The following is a 21,157-nucleotide window of genomic DNA, read 5'->3' as shown; positions in this document are numbered from 1 at the left end:
GGTCTAAGCTAGCCTGGCAGCTGGAAATCAATAAGTGGCCCCTCCTTAGACATCTGCATGAACAAAAGACTGCTAAGCATCATGGCTAATACCGCCACCATGGTTTTGATGGCTGGCTTCATCCACTTCTTAGTTTGTGAAATCCATGTCTAAAGCCTGTATGCCCAGTTGGAGGTGCATTTGACTGAAAACTGCATTCTATCCTTCAGTTCTGAAATGTCAGTGACCTACACTGTGGCAGGCATTTTTACTTTTACTTCATTATTTGTTTCTACTTAGTGTATAAAAGGCTGTTTAAGCACTGTGCTATACAACACCGTTTCTTCAAGGAGCTGTATCCCTTTATTCCCTGCTTTCTCAGGCCATGTATGGAAATGCATGCCCACACTGGAATGCCACAATGTACTTTTTGGTTTTTACTCTTTTGGGAGTCCACTACCCAGCTCCGAAATAAATACACGAAGACTAATTAGTATTTAGAAATGCCTGGCTTTAGCATGACTTATTTTCAGACATTTTTTTTTAAAATTAGTCCATCTACCTTTTGCCTCTGAGCTTTTACCTTCACTTATTCTATCTTCTGTTCATTCTCACTCCATGGTTGGGTGGGTGGCTGAGTGGCTGGCCCCTGTAGTCATCTTCTCCTTCTCTTTTACTTGCTCCTCCCTCTTATCTCTCTCTATTTATTTATTCTCTCTGCCTGAAAGCCTCAATTATCCCTCTGCTGACCAGTTATTTACCATTGAATACAGTTTCTCAGAATTAAACAAATGCAACATAAAAGAATGAAACACACCTTTGAATCACTAAACAAATATTCCACAGCATAAATGAATGTAACACATCTTTAACTATATTCCACAACAAGTCAAGGTTTAATGCTGCTGCTTCGGATAGATTAGGCTTTTCATCATTAAAAGTCTCATTTTAAAGAAGATATTCTTGTGCTGAATTAAAAGCCAATAAGAGGCTGGATGATGGTGGCACATGCCTTTAATCCCAGCATTTGGGAGGCAGAGGCAGGTGGATCTCTATGAGTTTGAGGCCAGCCTGGTCCACAAGAGGTAGTTCCAGGACAGGCTCTAAAGCTACAGAGAAACCCTGTCTCTAAAAACAAACCAAAAAAAAAAAAACCCAATAAGATAAAAATTCTGATGGTGAAAAATCAGTCCCATGTAGGAGGGGTTTGGGACAAAAAAAAAACATTGAATAGACTAAGATTGTGTGAGGAAACTGCTGTAATAAGCATCCCATGATTTTATATGTACCTTTTAAAGATTAATATAAGGTCACAGATATGCAGACTTGTACTGTTGAAAGCAACTGTGGGCATAAAGAAGGAATAAAAATAAAAGCATGAGCTAAAGAATAGTCTTCAAATTAAAACATTGTTCCAACAAGAACAGAGAATTATTATTGAACAATGGCTGAAAATTCTAGGAAAAGTAGAACATAACAAAGAGTCTTTCTATTTTTTCTGGATATAGTGGATAGCTTCATCATAGATTCCCTTTTCCTTAAGTCAATGCCACTTGATGAAAAGCAACCAAAAATTTATATCATATTACAGGGATGCTAGTGTTAGTATTATCAGATGTTAATGACCCACGTGATTTTGTTCCTCACCCTATCTCCTCTGATTTCATCAGTTTGAATCATAAGAAAGGATGTCTGTAGACTAAATTGAACAATAACTACAGGTTTAGCCCCTGTGCTGGAGGAAGTTTTCTAGGAAACACATGAGTCAGCTTCAGGTAAATGATGGACCGATGTTGATTTGTCTATGGGCTTTTAACACTAACTTAGCAAAGAGGATTAACAACAGGACTTCCTATGGATTAAATAAGAGTACCTATTTACAGTTTTCCATGGCAATACTACCTCAATGATAGACATTATACAACAGAAAGACTTGGACTGTCCATCAATTCTAAGGAGTTAATCTAGTGCATCTGTTGTAAAAGTGACATTATACCAATCAGGAAGAAGAGAAAAGAAGTGGTTCTTATCCTTGTTAGAGATATGTGTTCCAAATGCTATTGGACAAACTACATTTATCAGAGGGTACTGGCTAAGCAAATTTTGCAATTCTTGACTGGTAAGGGATATAACCAAGAAAATAATTACAAAAATGAAAATAAATCGTCTTGTCTTTGCTATACGCCTGACTGTTAAAAAAGGGTACCTCTTTATATGGCTATTAGGGTATAGAGAAAACACATTTCATATCTTCGAATACTGTGTCTTTCCACATACAAAGAGATAAAGAAAGCTGATTGTTCTGAGAAGGGCACAGCTCTGCAACAGCTAAAGCCTTCGTGAAACATTTGTCCTGAGAAAGAACTGAACATCCCAGTAGAAGCAATGCTCACTTAATGCTATCTGATGCTAACATAGAAGCTGCCACCATCGTACTATCATGATGGCTGGGAGCAAGGCAACGTCGTGATGACAAATTTAATACTGATATTGTCAACCATGGATATCTAAAGTGTAAAGAACAAACAGCAATGTGTTCCTCTTATATGACAACAGTTTTCCTTGAGCTAATCAAATGGACTTAGCTGTAAATTGAGTATATCTTGTCTTTTTAGGCATCTTATGATTTATTTTCCTAATAGATACCTGTTATGAGTGGGAGTCTGCTTTTTCTAACTTTGATATCTTTACTATCCAAGTAATTACAGAAAATATCTTATCCATATCCACATTATCCACAAACAACAGCTGATCACACTATCATAATATATAATATGTAGTGTGTCACTCATATGCTGACCTCACAGAAAGCCTACTGGAAGAGATTCCATGATCTTGGAAACAATATCCCGAGGACTGGGGTTCCATCCTTCAGCATACTTCACATGCATTGAGGAATAAGGTACTATCCCCCAGTGTATTTCATGTGCATTGAATTTGAGACATTTATAAGAACAGAGACTACGTTTAGTATAAACACCCCATAAGAGACAGGACAACCTCCACAAAAATATCCCTCCTTAAGTTACAGATTCACCAAAACCGCTGAGGATTAAAAACCCATACTACAGGCATAAAAGAAAGGAAGATCATTGATTCAGAGATCGATATGTATTAGTAAAACCTGAGTTTTGTTAGCCTACTTCACATTTCTTCCTGAGGCTGAAGCACTTTTGATACCATTTATTTCAATTTGAACTTCAAACATAGTAATTTGAGAGAAGATAGGACATCAGAGTTTCCTATAGCATTTCAGGATGAGTGGAACCTGCCATTTTGACTTCCAGTGCAAATTCAATAGAAAAAGAAGAAAAGGAGGTTTCTAAATAAGATATTGTACGAGCTAAGAGGTTCTCATTTTCTCAACTGCAGAGAAACTCCAGTCTACATTTAAGGTACTTTTAATACAAGATTATGAGAACAGATATAAAAAATTAAAGCATCCTTCATAACTTTTGTAATTTCTACTATAATTTATAATATATAATGTTGTCTTTATTATTCCAAAAATACTCCCTTGTTTCTGATATATATTGAACAATAAATTAACAAATAGTAAAGGTATGTAGATACCCTGTTAAACTGTAAAATCTGGCTTTGGAAAGTATTTTTTTATTTAATTAATAATTATTATTAAAACATCAAATACATTTGAGGAAATACAATTTTAAGAAATAAAAGTGTAATGACAGATGTTTTGAATATATCCCACATCTCAATCAGTAACATCTTGTTTTTGTTTAGTGACTCTGCTCTATTTAAAAGGGTACTTTGTTTATCATCTTACAATTTAACTCTCCCTAAGAGTAGTTACAATTTAGGAAATAAAAAAGTTTACCAGAAGAGAGAATATAGGTGAAAATACAATTGTTATTTTTTGTCTGAACTTGATTAAGTAGTAAATTAATTTCTCCTGCAAGACTTTAAGTCATTTTTTTTCTAAATAGAGGCAAATAGCAGTCACTTCAGGGAAAATGTCTTATGTCTACTTCACAGAGAAAGGGGAAATGTGATTTGTATTCTAAAAGCTTTACAGTAAAATAGAGAAATACTATAATATTTTAAAAAGTGGTTTATCAAAGGGGAAAAAATCACAGCATTGTTTACAATATTGACAGGGTAATTTATAAACACAGTTTCTCATGCCTAGTTAATGGTGAAAACACTAAGGATAAATGAAAATAATTAGAGCACTTTTTAGCTTTGCTACTGGACAGTTTATTATTAAGTAGATTCTATAAACCTAAAATACATACCAGATTAGCATTTCTTCTGCTCTTCAATGAAAATGGAAACAAAATAAAGAATTTACATTATATAGGCTCCAGACAATGTCATTTGCCAAATGGCATGGAGACAGTAACAAAACTCATTAAATGCACATAGTTCCATGAGAAGAAAAAAATTATTCTTTAACATAACCAGTCTGCAATTTTCAGACGCTTTTCTTTCTCTGTCAGCATTTATACATGTGGAGAATTTGTTTTGAATTAGGATTTCTTTTAAGTTGAAAATTCTTTCTAAAAACAAATTTCACCAAGAAAAATAAATGTTAAAAAAATGAAAATATTACAATACCAAATATAATCTAAATAAAATTTTGATAGTTAATAAACTGAAGACTGACTTCAAATTTCAAAATTAAAGTTTCGGCATTGCAGGTAGACCATTGACTTGAAGGCCAGAGAACTTAGTTCTACTCCAAGAACTCAGTATACTGTTCTTTTGTTTCTATGTAGCAGTTATGAAATCCTTCCCTAACAGTACTCTTTCTATCAGGTTGCATTTTCAGACTGCTTGGGTTTAAATAATCTTGGGTTGATTTTTGAGAGTTCCCCTGGGGTCCTGGCCACAAATAAGCCCATATCTCCTAAATATCCACTGGAAATAAGCAACTTTATGATTTTAATATTTCTTTTTAATTGATTAGTTTATTTATTTTATTGAAAATAGATCTGTCTATTATACAATTAATCCCAAGTACAGTTTACTCTCCTTCTACTCGTCATAGCTCCCAAGCCACCCCCCAAATCCCCTCTCTTCAAGATTTGCTCCCCTTCCATTTCCTCTTTAGGAAAGACCAGGAATCTAAGAGACAACAGACAAACAGGACAAAAGACATAATGAGAAATGACAAAATCCCTCATCTCAGGGCTGGATAAAGGAACACAACATGAGAAAAGGAGTCCCAAGAGCAGACAAAAGAGTTAGAGATACACCCTTTTCCATTGTTAAGAGGCCCACAGAAGCACCTACCTAACAGCAGTAACATATATTCCGAGGACCTCCTGCAGGAGATGGGAATAGATACAGAGATCAGTAGCCACGTTATGTGAAGAGCGAGTCTAAATTGGAGGGCTCCATGGGATCTCTCCATGGAGATCAGGGAACCTCGAGGAAGAGGGAGAGGAAAGACTGTACTAGTCAGAGAGGGTGGAGAAACCCAGGAAAACACGAACCACAAAATCAGTTAAACAAGGGTGCACCGAGACTGAAGCAGCAAGCTTGGGTGCTGCATAGGCCTGCCCCAGGTCCTCTGCATATGTCATTACAAAATTTCAAAACCCCATTAGAAGTCAAGAGGCAATTAGAGTTCTAGATGAGTTTATCTCCAAAATATGGAAACCAGCATGCTGTAACATGGGTTCCAATAGCTAAATTAGATCATGTGGACAGTCACAAAGGAGTCAAATATCTTAACTCAAGGAAGAACTAAATCATATAAGGCCAAAGCTTGTCTCTGCTACATTAGGAAAAATATTGTCTGCCTTACCTTCTAGAGTCTAATTAAATACTCATTAAATATACTTGGCTTATTCTTAACAAATACCTACTAAATCTATTCCCTGAATATAACACATTTTATTGACTAGGAAACCTACAGTATATTTAAGTAATAAGGTCACATCCAAAACTTAAACTGTTCATACAATAAAACTTTCCTTCTCTCTCTCTCTCTCTCTCTCTCTCTCTCTCTCTCTCTCTCTCTCTCTCTCTCTCTCTCTCTCTCTCTCTCTCACACACACACACACACACATACACACACCCCTATTTGAGATTTTCCATATTCCTTGATTTCTGTCCTCAAAGAAATGATGGATTAAAGCAGTTTACTAGCACCTTATGTTATCAACTTTAATGTATATTCAAGTTGTCAGAAAACTGAAAGAGTAAGAAATTGTGCAATAACTATAATATCCATAATCAGAGAAAGAGTGACCATTGCTTGTTCCCATTGGAAAGGTACTGGTCACCAGAATGTTACCCAGTCAGGTGTAATTGGATGATCCTAAACTACAACAGTTTGGAAAATAAATACCTATGATAACAAAGACTCCTTTTCGTTCACTAAATTTATTTACATTTCCCATTCGTATTTAGAAAATACTTTATCTCTCTGAATGAGCAACACAGAATTAGTAGAATATTGTCATTCCATACAGTTCAAAGCCCATGATTTATGTTTGCACATGGCCATCTCCACAGGACCCCTGTTATTTTCCCTGTTATCTCCCAGGGACCCAAAAGTTATATGAATAAACAGATCCTCACACATGACATTCAGTGAACAGGGACCTAGACTAAATGCTTCAATTTGGAAAAGAAAATACAGATTTATTTTCTGTCACAGCTCTCTGGTAATTCTGTAAAGTAATACTAGACATTTCTTATACTTGAGTATTACTGGAAGTTCTTTAAATATAGTTACTCTTCTCTGCATAAAGAACTGTCATGTCCAGAAGTTTCTTCCTAGCAAGTTAACTTTTACTACATATAAGTTAGTTTGGGGGAGCATTTACCAGAAGGAGTTGGGACTCTCTGGGAATATTCCAGTAGTCCATAAAATAAACTTTTGAGTGACCATTTGTCCTAAAATATCTTAACAATTTTTAAACAATCCTATTATCCTTTCAATTCTATAACATCCTTATAAGATATAATGATCAGATGCTACTTTAGTAGGTATTATAATCATATTCCAGCACACTCTCATGTTCACTTTAGTATCATAAGGACTCGATTGGCTGCTCACTCCATTTGTATCATGGTGACTGCTTTCATTTCATTAGAAGAATGTGATAATTCTGAAACTTTTTCTTGATCATGACACACCTGAAAATCTTTAAAAGAACTTTGTCAAAAAATGCTAAATTTTGAAACTTTGCTGAAGATTTTCAAAATTCACTAACTCCTCTGAGTTTCTCCTCAGTTTACTTTGCACTATTTCTAAATCTTAGTCTGGTCTTTCTTGTAATTACATAGACTCCATACCATCAGCAGCCTATAAATTGTGGTAAAATAACTAGTTTTAAACATTTCCTACAATACTGTGACCTGTTTTCAGTACTAGCTAAGTAATCAAGCATTTTCCAGCTGACAAAATTGACTTTCTAGCTTCCAATTTGTATTTACATTTATTTAATTTCTCGTTCTATATTGGTATAGAATTCCTCTTGTCATTTAGAAGAAATGAAAGTTGTTAAGGCTCATCATTTAGGTAATCTTTACTCTTATGTATCAGTTAAACCACAGAAGTTAATCATTCAGTGCAACATACATTTATTTTAAGCATTTTAACTCCAATGTTTGCTAAATGTCTTCTTACAGACTTTCTTCTAAGATTTCTCAGAAATCCAGGGTAGTTCCACTGATCACACACATTGTCCACCTAGACCCATTTTATTAGTTATTAATGGCTGATTAAAATATTTGATAGTTTATGATTTTGAAAAGTATAATCATATATACAGGCACAGTTTTTATATAAATTTCTATGACATACAGAAAGATGGGGAGTTTTTATACAAAATTGTGTGAAATACTTTTACAGTTACCAGTCTGGTCTTTGCATTTTGCAGAATTTTGTGAAGAAGGAAAAACATGTATTTAATATCAGATTTGGAAAGGTTTAAATAGGAAGAGATATAGGAGGTCTTCTAGTATGTGACTCAGTTTTTGTGATAAACAATGTCCAAAACCAACTTGGAAGAGGAAAGAATTTCTTTAACAGATTAGTTAAAGTGGATCCTTGAAGGGATTTGGAGCAAGACCTCAAAGTTACAGTTGTGAGGCAGGAATAAAGCAGACAGTGTGGAGGAATACTTGTGACTGGATCTTTCCTATACTTCTGCTCAGTTAGGTTTCTTATACAACTCAAGACCAACTTCATATGGCTTTCACTACCAAAAGTACATTAGGCTTTCCTTCATCATTTAGCAATGAGGAAAATACCCCACCATCATACCCATAGGCTAACATGATGGATGCTATCCATTTTATCTTTAAACATGTTTTAGTGAAAATTTCAAACAATCTATTTTGATCATGTTCTTCACTAGAGGTTCTTTTTGCCAAGTGGTTGTAATTTGTAGTACTGACAAAAAGTTACCAGAACTCAGATCTTACTACGTAGTAAGAAAATTCAAACAAAACAAAACAAAAAGAGGAGAGAAGTATGTCTAAGGTAAAGCACGTCTGCTTTTGCAGAGGTCACAAATCGGTCAGCCTGCAACTACCTGTTGAGGAACAAGGGTCTTGTACCCTCTAAATATTTGTCATTTGTATGTTTTAATAAAACACTGATTGGCCAGTAGCCAGGTAGAAAGTATAAGTGGGGCAACCAGGCAGGAAGTACTGGTGGGGCAACCAGGCAGGAAGTACTGGTGGGGCAACCAGGCAGGAAGTACTGGTGGGGCAATGAGAACAGGAGAATTCTGAGAAGAGGAAAGACTTAGTCCACAGTCACCACCCAGGCAAAGAACAAACAAGATGAGATTGCCTCACTGATAATAGGTACCAAGACACATGGCTAACACAGACAGAAATTATAAATTAATGTAAGATTTAAGATTAATAAGGAGCCTGAACTAATAGGACAACCAGTTTATAATTAATGTAAGCCTCTGTGTGTTTCTTTGGGACTGAACTGCTGCAGGAACAGACTGATAGAATCCCCTGTCAACAACCACCTGCAATTATTGTTCAGAAGATCCAATCACATATTCTGGCCTTTTATGGTACCTACATTTATGTAGTCATATCCCCACACAAACAAACAAATAAGCATATAATTAAAAGTAAAACACCCAAGTAGAATTGCCCATCCTGACTGGAAACTCATACCCTCTACCTGAGAGCCATATCTTCTCCCTCAGGTAATAAACCTGGCCCTATTGTGACCCAAGTCCTACAAACTGAGGACCTTACAGTGTCCTACATACCTCCTTCAGTTAGAAAGCCCCACCTCTGGCCATCTAAGTCCCAGCTATGGAATTCTTGGAGCCTTCAACAGACTTCTGATAATCTGTAGCCATAACCTCTAACAGTATGGAAGGCTGGTTTCTGTGCTCAGTATTGCCTCACACAGTGAACAGGGTGTTATGATGTCAGCCACAATATGATTGACACTTCTGGGTTCCAGAGCCACACGTGTGTGGACAAGCCCTCAGACATGACCCACATGGTGGCATGGTTGAGTCACCTACATAGGATGCCACTGTGTGAGCCCTTGGGCACATGTGTGAGCTCCGTCATCTGCGTATGATATAACCATGTCATCCCTTGTGCGCATGCACTAGGCAGCCCTTAAAAGCTGGATGTGCCATCTTCAGTTCCCTTTCTCCCTCTCTGCACACCAATCTCACCAGGCCTCTACTCCCCCTCCTAATCAACTCAGAAGAGGGTTTAGAGTTTGCTTTTAAGGTGTACCATGCAAGGAATGACAAAGCCCACAACCACCACTATCACATGCTAGCCATGGCCCTCCGACAGGCCAAGGCAACAGATCTGTCCTGTCTGTGCTGTTCCCTTGCCTCCTGGAGCTCGAGAACCGCCAGGCCCATGTTTCAAATGTGGTAGAATTGGTCAATGGGCCTGAGCATGCCCTAATCCTTATCTTGGTCCCACAAGATCTTGTTCAAGATGCCATAGGAAAGGACACTGGGCAGTCGATTGTCCTCATGCACATCGTGGCTTGGAGATATCAACTCCCCCAAATTACTAAATTGACCTTCTCTGTCTGACCATGGATAAGTGAGGCTGCCTGGGCTACTTTGTCTCGACCACAAACAGAGAGCCATGGGTAAACATCATAGTATCAGGATGGCATATCTCCTTTTTCTTGAAAACTGTAGTCACATACTCAGTACTGAGGAAATTCTGGAGGCCTACCTCTCCTTTTAGTTTACCTACTATTGGGGTGGGGGACAGCCTTATCCACCTCAGCAGATTTCACCACTTAACTGTGTTTTTAGGAGTATTTATTTCACTCATTCATTCTTAGTCATGCCAACCTGCCAGGTACCTTTTATGGGAAGAGATTTTTTTTTTTTAGCAAAAGTAACAGCTTCCATTTTGTTTGCTCCTTCAATTCACCTTACCCCAGACTCAAAAACAGCTCCCCTCCTCCTCCTTCTATCCCCAACTTCTCAGCCTCAATATGTTTTTTTCCTCTACCATCCTCTCAGGTGGACCCCCCAAGTCTGGGACACCCAAAACTTCTCTGTTGCTAAGCACCATTCCCCCATCATTATCCAATTACAAGATCCTACTAAGTACATTACCCAAGTTCAGTATCCCCCTCTCTCTAGAGCCTTAGGGGACTTAAACCTATTATATCTGACCTTCTAAGCAAAAAGCTACTTCTCCCACCCTCTTCTCCCTTTAAGACCCCTATACTTGCTGTTAAAAAAATCCTCATGGAATCTATCACCTGGTTCAAGACCTCTGGCTCATTAACTCCACAATGGTCCCTCTTCATTCTACAGTGCCTAATCCTTACACACTGCTTTCCATTATCAAAACCTCCCACTTCTCAGTTCTAGATCTTAATGATACTTCTTTTCTCTATTCGTCTCAGCCCTCCATCTCAAAATATCTTTGTGTTCATCTGGACTGACTCTGACACTCACATCTCTATACAGCTCACCGGGACCATCCTTCCCCAATGATTCCAGGAAAGCCCACACATATTTGGTCAGGCTTTAGCTTCTGATCTACTCGCACTGTCTCTGTAAGTCTACACACACTCTGTAAGTCTAAACTCATGCAGTATGTAGATGATATCTTACTTTGCAGTTCATCTTTGGAGATCAGAAAAACTGATATTTCCACTCTTTTAAATTTCCTGTCCAAAAAGGGCTACAGAGTCCAACTGTCTACCTTTCAGGTCATTAATTTGGGATTAACTATTACCCCAACTCAAGAAAAGCTATTACCCTAGGCATAAAAAAAGCTAATTCAATCCCTTGCAGTTCTTTCTACAAAAGATGAGGTTTTGTTGTTCCTAGAAATAGCTGGCTTCCTACATTCCTGGATCCCCCCCCTTTCTCTCCTCACCTGCTCCTTATATGAGACAGCTCTCAGTTTTTTGTAAGAGCCCCTCCTAGATCCTGTTACTAAAGCCTTCCAGAGACTCCAGCAGGCCTTTATCCAGGTCTCAGCTCTTCATCTCCCAGATTTAACTTGTCCTTTTTCCCCTGTATGTGACACAGAAGGAGTGATAAGCTCTTGGGGTCCTAGGACATCAGCTGGAACCTTCCTTTGCATCTGTAGCATATCTGTCAAAGAAGCTGGACCTCACCACTCATGGATGGGAACCCTGCATAGGCACTTTAGTGGGCCACTGAGCTTCATTCATGAGTCAAAAAAACTAACTTTTGGATCACCCACCACTGTCTTCACCCATCACATTCTGTCCCATCTCTTAACTTACAAAGGTTTACAAACCTTACCCAAGTTCTTTCCCTCCTGGAGGCACTAGTACAAGATACCACACTCACTTTCCAATCTTGCTCACCCCTTAATATCTCAAATCTCCTACCTACTTAACATTAATTATTCCCCATGTCATTTCTGCATAAAAACTTTAGAGGATCTACTGGCCCACCCCTCATATATACAGGAGGGCAAACTGCCCCAGGCCACTTATACCTCGTACACAGATAGCAGCTCCCTTTTATGTGAAGAGACTCATAGAACAGGCTATGTCACAGTATCAGATCTTGGACTGGTGGAGGCACAAGCACTCCCTGCTCATAACACTAACCAGGAGGCTGAATTAATACCTTTTACCTGTGCCTTTCAGTTAGCAAAAGGCCAATCTTTAAATGTTTACACAGACTACAAATATGTCTTTTATATCCTCCTGTCCCACGTAGCTATCTGGAAGGAGCACGGGCTTCTTTCGAAAAATGGATGATCCATAACTAACTCAAGTTACATTATGGACTTGTCAAAATCCTCCCATCTCCCTGAAGCTATATGAATTATTCGCTGTTGGTCTCATCAGACCACCAGTTTCATTATTTCCAAGGGAAATAATCAGGTTGACCATGCAACTAGAACAGCAGTATTCCAGAGCCCAAATCTACCTCAATCACCTCAAAAAGTTCATACAATACAGCCCATATTTTCACAGACACCTCCAGAAAATTCTGTCCTACATACATTAACTATTTTATCCTAATAGCAAAGATCTGTTTCATTTTGTGAAGGCTCACCTCCAGTCATGCCTGGGGACTTAGAGTTCTTAAAAAATATCACTACCTCGTGTAAAATCTGTCAAAAGTTAGATCCCAAGACCAAATATCATAGCTTCCTTTTTCCCACCCACCAGGCCATGGCTGCCTTCCAGGAACTGACGAGCTGCTTGATTTTAATCATGTTCACAGTCACATGAGTTAAATATCTCCTGGTTTTGGTGGACACTATGTCTGAGTAGATTGAAGCATTTCCCAACACTAACAAGAGGGCCAGAGAGTTTCCAATGTTCTTCAAGAAATCATCCCCCAGTTTAGAATCCCAACCTCTCTTCAGTCAGATAATGGCCCAGAGTTTACCTCCCAGATCTCTCTAACTTTATGTTAGGCTCTTAACATTCCCTGGAATTTTCATATTTCATACTATCCTTAGTCTTCAAGGAATGTAGAACAAACTAACTGTTCCTGAAAAAATGTTCTTATTAATATGTCACAGGAGCTTTAACTTGACTGGGTAAAACTTTTGCTTCTAGCCCTTCTTAGACTTGGGGCTCTCCCCAAAGCCCCCTTTCCATCTTGCCCTTTGAACTTGTGTGGGCAGCTGGTTTAAACCTTTAGCCTCTCACCTAAAACCTCTCCCCTTCCTCATCACCTGCTTTACTCTGCTGTTATCCCATCTTCGCCCCCTATTATGGGATTTTACCAACTACTCAACAATGTGCCAATTTATGCCCACCGCTGATTAAAATAGGAGATCAGGTACTATTCTCTCCCTCAGACCAATGCCCCTCACCCCTTTCCCCCAAATGGCAGGGCCCCTTTAAAGTAATTCTTGTAACTCTCACAGCTGCCAAGCCCGAGGGACTCTCTCATTGGACCCAACTTTTTCACATCAAACTTTTTACTCTTCAGCTCAAGATACCCCTCATATATGGTAACTCAAACAGAGTTCTACTCCCTAAAGTTCTAGAGGGCATCAAGATCAGCCACTTTTTCTCCAGTTACAGACAAATAAAAGTTTCATCCCTTCAATCAACCCACCTGTGCCAAAGCTCCATATACTCTCCCTCTTCCTCTTTCTCCTATCTGCTTTGCCAACTTTGTTTTTTTATTGTGATCAGAACATAGAAGAGGCATGGAACTTCATCTCAAAACCTAGGATTTAGACTTTGGTTTTGAAAGACAAAGGAGAACACCATTGAACAGAAGCAGAGGAGTGGACTTGGGGAGGTAAGGGGAGGGGAAACTGTGGTCAGGTTTTAAAATAAATGAATAAATTTAATTAATAAAAATATTTTCAATAAGATCATAGAAAAACTTCAGAACTTAGAGAAAGATGCTCTTCCAAGTAATATAGGCCTACAAAATACCAAATACACAGGACCATAAAAGAAAGGGCTTCAAGAAAGAAAGATACATTCACATATAAGCAAAAATATCAAAATAATACCCGACTTTTCAAGAGAAAATTTAAAAGCAAACAGTACTTGGAAATGTGTTTTCTAAGTTATGAAAGGCTACATTTGTCAACCTGTAATATTTTATCCAACAAAAACCATTCATTCAAAATTTAGGAAAAATAAAAACATTTGTGATAAAACAGATTTTTAAAAATGTATGAATAATAGGCCAGCTCTTCCATGGATACAAGGATACAGGAAAGAACCCTCTAGTCTGCCGAAAGGACAGATAGACCCACAGTGGCACAGAGATTAAATAAACAATTCCACAACAGTTATTCAAAAGCTGCTCCCGCAAACAAGGCATGTACAATGAAATGACCAAAACAAATTACCATTATTTCCAATAGCTACTGCTATTAGCAATCTTGTTTCAATAAAGGAAACATAAACTGCTGTATTTCAGCAGAAAACAAAAGTCCATCTTTTTACTGCATACACAAAACACTCTTCAACATCCACAATAGATTCAGTCTCAAGATAAAGTGTCTAGAAGTGCTTTTTCAAACAAAGAGAAATAAGAAGTGAGCAGGTATAACAATTCTACTGTGTGATAAAAAAAAATGCTTTCAACCAAAACTAGCCAGAGAGATAAGACAGGTCACTTAGTAATCACTAAAAGAGAAATCCACACAAAAATACGTTGTAATTCTAAGCTTAAAAGCATGAAACACGGGTGTACTAAATGTTATTAAATGAAGTAATATTAGACCTAAAAGACACAACTATACAACAAGAAAGCGTAGTGACAATGGGTGAGTTCTATACTCCTCCTTTATTGATGAGTCCTCAATATAAAAGATAATCAGAGAACCCTTGGAGTTAAGTGATTTCATTACTCAGGTAAAATGAAAGAAAAATCTACAAAATATTCTAGCCAAATACAGAACATATACTCTTGTCAACATTGAACTTTCTCTCAGTTGACTATATGTTAGGGAATAGCACAAGAATCAATGGAAGGGGCAGTCTTTTATAATCTGTATGATCACAAAATTGAATAAATTGAGATATTAATAGGACTGAGAACTACAGGAAGTTCACAAGAACATGAAAATTAAACAACACACAGATGAATAATAATTTGAATAAAAAGAAGCAATTTAAGAATTCTTAGAATTATATTAAAATTAGAATAAATATACTAGAATCTTTGGGGCACAATGTTGGCAGTCCCTAAAGAAAGGTTACAGCACTAAGTGTTATATAAATTAGATATGAATCTAATAACTTAATTATGCACACTAAGAGCAAGGAGAAACATAAACAACCCCTCCAAACAGTAGATAAAATGAGATAGTTAAAATTAACACTGAAACAGACAGTGAAAAATTCCAAATAATCAATGAAACAATTAGTTCTTTGAAAAGACAAAGTTAGCAAATCTTTATCCAATTTAAAAAGAAAAGGAACAAATTAATGAAAATCAAGTCACTGCAATGGACATAGTAAAAGCTGGAGAATCAAGAATACATGGTTTACAAGTTTATAGTTTAGGAGAGATGGCTCAGCATTTAAGAACTCTTGCTGCTCTTATAGAGGACCCAGATTTGATTCATAGCACACCCACAGTGAAACTCAACCATCTTTAACTCTAGTTCCAATAGCAGATATAATAAGCTCTAACTTCTCTTGCCACATGACACAGAAATTGCCATGAACATATATGCTGATAAAAAATCAATACACATTAAAGAAAAATTAAATCTTATATTCCAGTTTTTCTGGTACCATTTGTTGAAGATGCTCTCATGTCTCCATTCTTTGTTTTCAGCACCTTTGTCAGTTATCACATAACTGTGATTGCATTTCTTCATGTTGGGGCCTTCTCTTGTATTCCATTCTTTTGCATTCCTGTTTCTATGCCAGCACTATACTCTTGATTAATATAACTCTCTAAAGTGGTTTAAAAGCTGGAATGGTAATCCCTCCAGCATAGTTTATTATACTCTGATTTCATTGGCTGTCTGGGAGTTTTGAGGATCCGTGAATTTTAGGAATTCTTTTCTATTGCTGGAAAAACTGGATGTCAATATGTAGAAGAATGAAATTGAACTCATGTTTATAGTCCTGAACAAAAACTAATATCAAATGTATAAAAGACCCCAATGTGAAACCTGAAATGTTTTTACTGCTAGAAAACAGAACACCAAAAACATAAGCAATACCCAACATGATATAGATGTAAGAAAGGACTTTTCTGAATAGGATGCCATTTACCCAGGTATTAAGGTCAGCAATTGTTAAATAAACACCCCGATAGTTAAAAAAAAACTGTACAGCCAAGGAAGTAATTTATTTGGTGAAGATGAAATCCACAGAACTGGAGAAAATCTTTGCCAGCTACAGAACTGATAATACTGATAATATGCAGAATATGCAAAAACAAAAACAAAATCCAAGGAAATAAATGACCCAGTTAAAACCAGACTAGAGACCCAAACAGAAAGTTCTCAATAGAAGAAATTAAAATTGCTAAGAAACACTTCAGGAAGTTTTAATCAACATTATCAATTAGAGAAATGTAAATTGAAGCAACTATAATATTTGATCTTACCCCATTCAGAATTGCTAAGATCAACAAAACAACAGACAAATACACATGAGAATGTAGGAAAAGGTTCACACTCAGTCTCTGTTGGTGGAATGCAAACTAGTAAAGCCACTTAAGAAATCTATACAAATGATCCTCAGAAAATACAAATAAATCTCTTATATGACCCAGATATACCACTTCTTGGCATATCTGTGGATATTTTATTCCACAGAAACTTTATCAGCAATAACTATTGCTGCCATAATCACAATAGCTAGGAAGTAAAAACAGCATACATAAATGAAAGTCATTTTTCAATTAATGAATGAATAATGAAAATATAGTATAGGTACATAGTAACTGTAGAAATCAAAGAAAGTAAAATGGAACTATGAAATTTAGTGTTGGGGCAGCTTGCAAAGGGAATACCAGGATATAGGTGATATGATCGAGGAAACAGAAAAATTGTGAGGAAGTTTTTATTTTGGAGTGCATGTGTGGCCAATACCAATAATAAAGAACCTCTAGAGTTATCATGACCCCACATTTTACATTATCCTAAACTGAAATACAACAACATGAGAATGGCATAAAAGCAGACATTTTGATCAATGGAATAAATTGAACACCTGGATACAATTCTATAGAACTATGGTGGCCAGGTTTTAATAAGGGGGCCAAAAACACAAATTGGAGGAAAGATAGTATCATCAACAAATGATCCTGGTTAAAAGGGCTAGCTGTGGGCAGAAGAATGAAATAGATCAATATCTATCGACCTGTCCAAAACTTTGCTTCAAGTGTATCAGAGACTTAAACATAAGGCAAGCTATAAAAAGTGTGATAGATAGAAGAGATAGTAATAAATAGTCTTGAACTTATCATAGAGGCAGGAAACTACTTTCTCAAGAAGACATTGCAGAAATTAATAAGCAGAACCTCATGGAGCAAAGAGTTTCTGTAAGTCAAGGGACACTATAATTTAATCAAAGTGTTAGCCTACAGAACAAGAAAAATTATTTTTGAACTTTTTTTGACAAGGGGTGAATATTTAGAATATACAAAGAACTCAAAAGACTGAACAGCAAGAAAAAAATAGTCCAATTAGAAATCTTGTGTAGGACTATTTAGAGAATGCTCAAAAAACGAAAGGCAAATGACTTAGCAAACCATAAGTTTGAATACAAATTAAAATTACTTTACCATTCTTTATACCTCAGTCAAAATGGCCAAGATTAATAAAGGAAATGACAGAAGATTCTGGTAAGGACATGAAGAAGGGGGAGCACATATTCATAACAGGTGGGAGTGGAAGTTAAAACAGTTATCGGTGTTGAGGTTTCTCAAAATGTTAAATATAAACCTATCATATGATCCAGTGTACCACTATTGGGCATATACACAAAGGTCTCTGCAACTTATTAAAGATATAATTGTTCATCCATCTTCTTTGCATAATAACCATAAATTGGAAGGAGCCTATATGTCCATTATCCAATGAATGAAAAAAATTAGATATATATTTACACATTGGAAAATTAATCAGCTATTAAGGAAAAGGAAATCATTCTGAATGAATTGATGTGGGAGTCACCTCTGTGTGTTGTGATTACCATTAATGAATAAAAAAAACTGCCTTGTCCTATTGATAGGGCAGAACTTAGGTAGGCAGGGAAGACAGAACTAAATTACTAGGAGAAGGACAGCGGAGAGAGAGAGACGCCGGAGATAGATGTGATGAAATTTTGCCGGTAGGCCACAACCTTTTGTTGATGCACAGATTAATGGAGATGGGTTAAATTAACATGTAAGTTTAGCCAATAGGAAGCTACAGCTGATGGGCCAAGCAGTGTTTTAATACAGTTTCTGTGGGATTATTCCAGGTGTAAGCTAGCTGGGTGTCCAGGAAGAACCAGTGGGCCCTCCTGCTACAATGATTTAAGCCAAATTCAGAAAGACAAACATTGTATGTTTCTCTTATATGAAATATTTGTTTTTAACTTTTAAATATGTGTGTTTCATTTATAATATGCACAGAGGTATGGGGGCTCATGAGGGACCATAGAAATGAAGCCAATACATGAACAAACTAATAGAATAAATAAATATAATATAGAGATAAAGGAAAATCTAGAACAGGAAGTTTCAAAGAAGAGGTGGGTGGGAGGGCAGGGTAAAGAAGGGATTATGAAAAGGGATTACTAATACTAAAGCCCTTTTGAAATTTTGTGTGGAATCCTACTAGATGTGTACTCTTCCCAAAATATGTCCTACATAAATAAAATTGCCATATAATCAGAAATACAACTCACCTACTAAGTATCATAAAAATAAAACCTCAGGTACCAGAAGTAGGTATGTATTTTTTGAGTGGTTGACCAATGACCTTCATGGACCCATCGAAAATTCCAGAATATTGTCAATGCTATTCATCACCCTCCACAAACAGATGGTGAGAACTTATTTATGAGGAATCCACATTCTCACATTACTCAGAAATCAAGCTAGTACCCATTAGAAGCTCCAATTCTACTAAAAAGAGCTCATATGTGCTACTGGAAAGGAAAATAAATCATCTACCTCACTCAGTTATGAATCCTACAGCCTATGATAGCAAATAATCTGCAAAAGATATCCTCTGGTACAATAGTAACGCAAATGTTATGTAAGTCCCCCTAAGTTCATTTTCATTGGAACCCATCCTTGACACTACAGACATTTGCCAAGCAAATAAAACACTCTCTATAAACTGATAGCAAAGTCCCATTGCTGAAGAAAACAACCATACACAACTCATTAAACATGGAAAAGTTGAGCTGGTGTCCAAATAGAGTTCTTACCCTACATTCTGGCATATTAGGTATAGCCTTGTATCTGGTATACTACAAAAAGAAAACTGTAAACACCTACCCAGTCCCAAACCCTTTGATCTACAGTGGTGTCCTGCCTGCAGATAAGCTAGAGAACTTCGTTCTCTCTCCCTTCCTTTGTAATATCTTCTCTATTTATCCTTTGTAATTTTTTTTTTTTTTTTGGTTTTTCAAGACAGGGTTTCTCTGTGGCTTTGGCGCCTGTCCTGGAACTAGCTCTTGTAGACCAGGCTGGTCTCGAACTCACAGAGATCCGCCTGCCTCTGCCTGCCGAGTACTGGGATTAAAGGCGTGTGCCACCACTGCCCGGCTTATCCTTTGTAATTCTGAATCTCTAAATTTATTCCAAACAGAAGACACATATATGCTTATACAAAACTAACATTTACAAATGTGAGAAAATGTGCAATAATGGTATTTCCATGTCTTCACTATAACTCTCTGAATATTGGAGTAATTAGCATCCCAGAATTCAAGTTATACAATAAAGCAATAGTGGATAAAAAAATAGCATGGTACTGGCATAAAATCAGACACAATAATCAATAGAATAGGATTAGTACCAGCCTGTAAACTCACAACTCCCTATTTTTTGATAATGAGGCCAAAAATATATATTAGAAAAAAAATCTTTAAAAATGCACAAATTTTATATATTAACTATAAATTACACACAGAGGAATTAAAGCAAATACCATTGTGTCACATTTTTTATGAAACACAACACAATAAAAGGCCCCCATAACTGATGTGATACCTTGACTCTGACAGAAGAGAATGGAACTGGGAAGGATATTTGTAACAGCACTCTAACAAAGAAGGTATTAGATCAACAATTAACAAGTGGGACTTCCTCAAACTAAAAAGTTTCCCTAAAGCAAAGACACCATTATTAGAGTCATGAGGCAGGTTACAGAGTCAGGAAAAATTCTTTACTCATTAAACATCTGTCAGAGAGATTTTATCTAGAATATACCAAGAGCTGAAAAAAATAAAAAAAAAACCAAGGCATTAAATAACACAATTAAAAAGAAGGATGGTATTAAAGAGTCTTTTAAGAAAAAGGCAGAAAAAATGCTAATAGCTGAGAAATATTTTAGAGTGTTTAACATTATCCCCCAAACATAATGGTTTTATTAATTATTTGAAAATTTCATACAATGTAGCCCCATCACATCTGCTTCTTTTTCCTCCTAGCTCTGCCCTCACCCTCCGATCCTTACACCCCCACCCTCTCAAGAAAAGAAAGAAAGAAAGAAAGAAAGAAAGAAAGAAAGAAAGAAAGAAAAGAAAAGAAAAGAAAAGAAAAGAAAAGAAAAGAAAAAAAGGACAAGGAAAAGCCAAGTCCAATTAGTGTTGAGCATAAATACTCAGTGAAGCATAGTCAAACACCCAGTGCCCAGTCCCACCAGAAGCCATCAACTGTGAAGTGTCACAGCATCTTTAGCACAAGTTTTAAGAACTCCTCTTCAATAGTTTCCTATCTGCACTTTATTTTTGGAGGGGTGTATCATAGAAGTTAGTGACCCTTTCTTAGTTATGAATTTACATTCATCGATATACTGCAAAAGAAGCTTCCTGGCCCATAGAAGCCAGTGGCAGCATGGATCAAGAACTTCCACATGATTTTCTGTGGTACACTGATCATGGATATCAACCTGATTTCAGGTTCATCCACTAAAGTTTGGGCTCACAACCAAAAGTGTTCAACATTCTTAGTTATCTGGAAAATGAAAGTTAAAACTAGTTTAAGAGTTTTACCTTATCTCAGATAGAATCTGTAAGATAAACAAAGAAAAAAACTGTGACAACAAATGCTTATTAGGATGTGGG

Source organism: Microtus pennsylvanicus, chromosome 13, assembly GCF_037038515.1.
Source record: "Microtus pennsylvanicus isolate mMicPen1 chromosome 13, mMicPen1.hap1, whole genome shotgun sequence".
In the NCBI taxonomy this organism is placed as follows: domain Eukaryota; kingdom Metazoa; phylum Chordata; class Mammalia; order Rodentia; family Cricetidae; genus Microtus; species Microtus pennsylvanicus.
Note: the sequence above shows the minus strand (reverse complement) of the source record.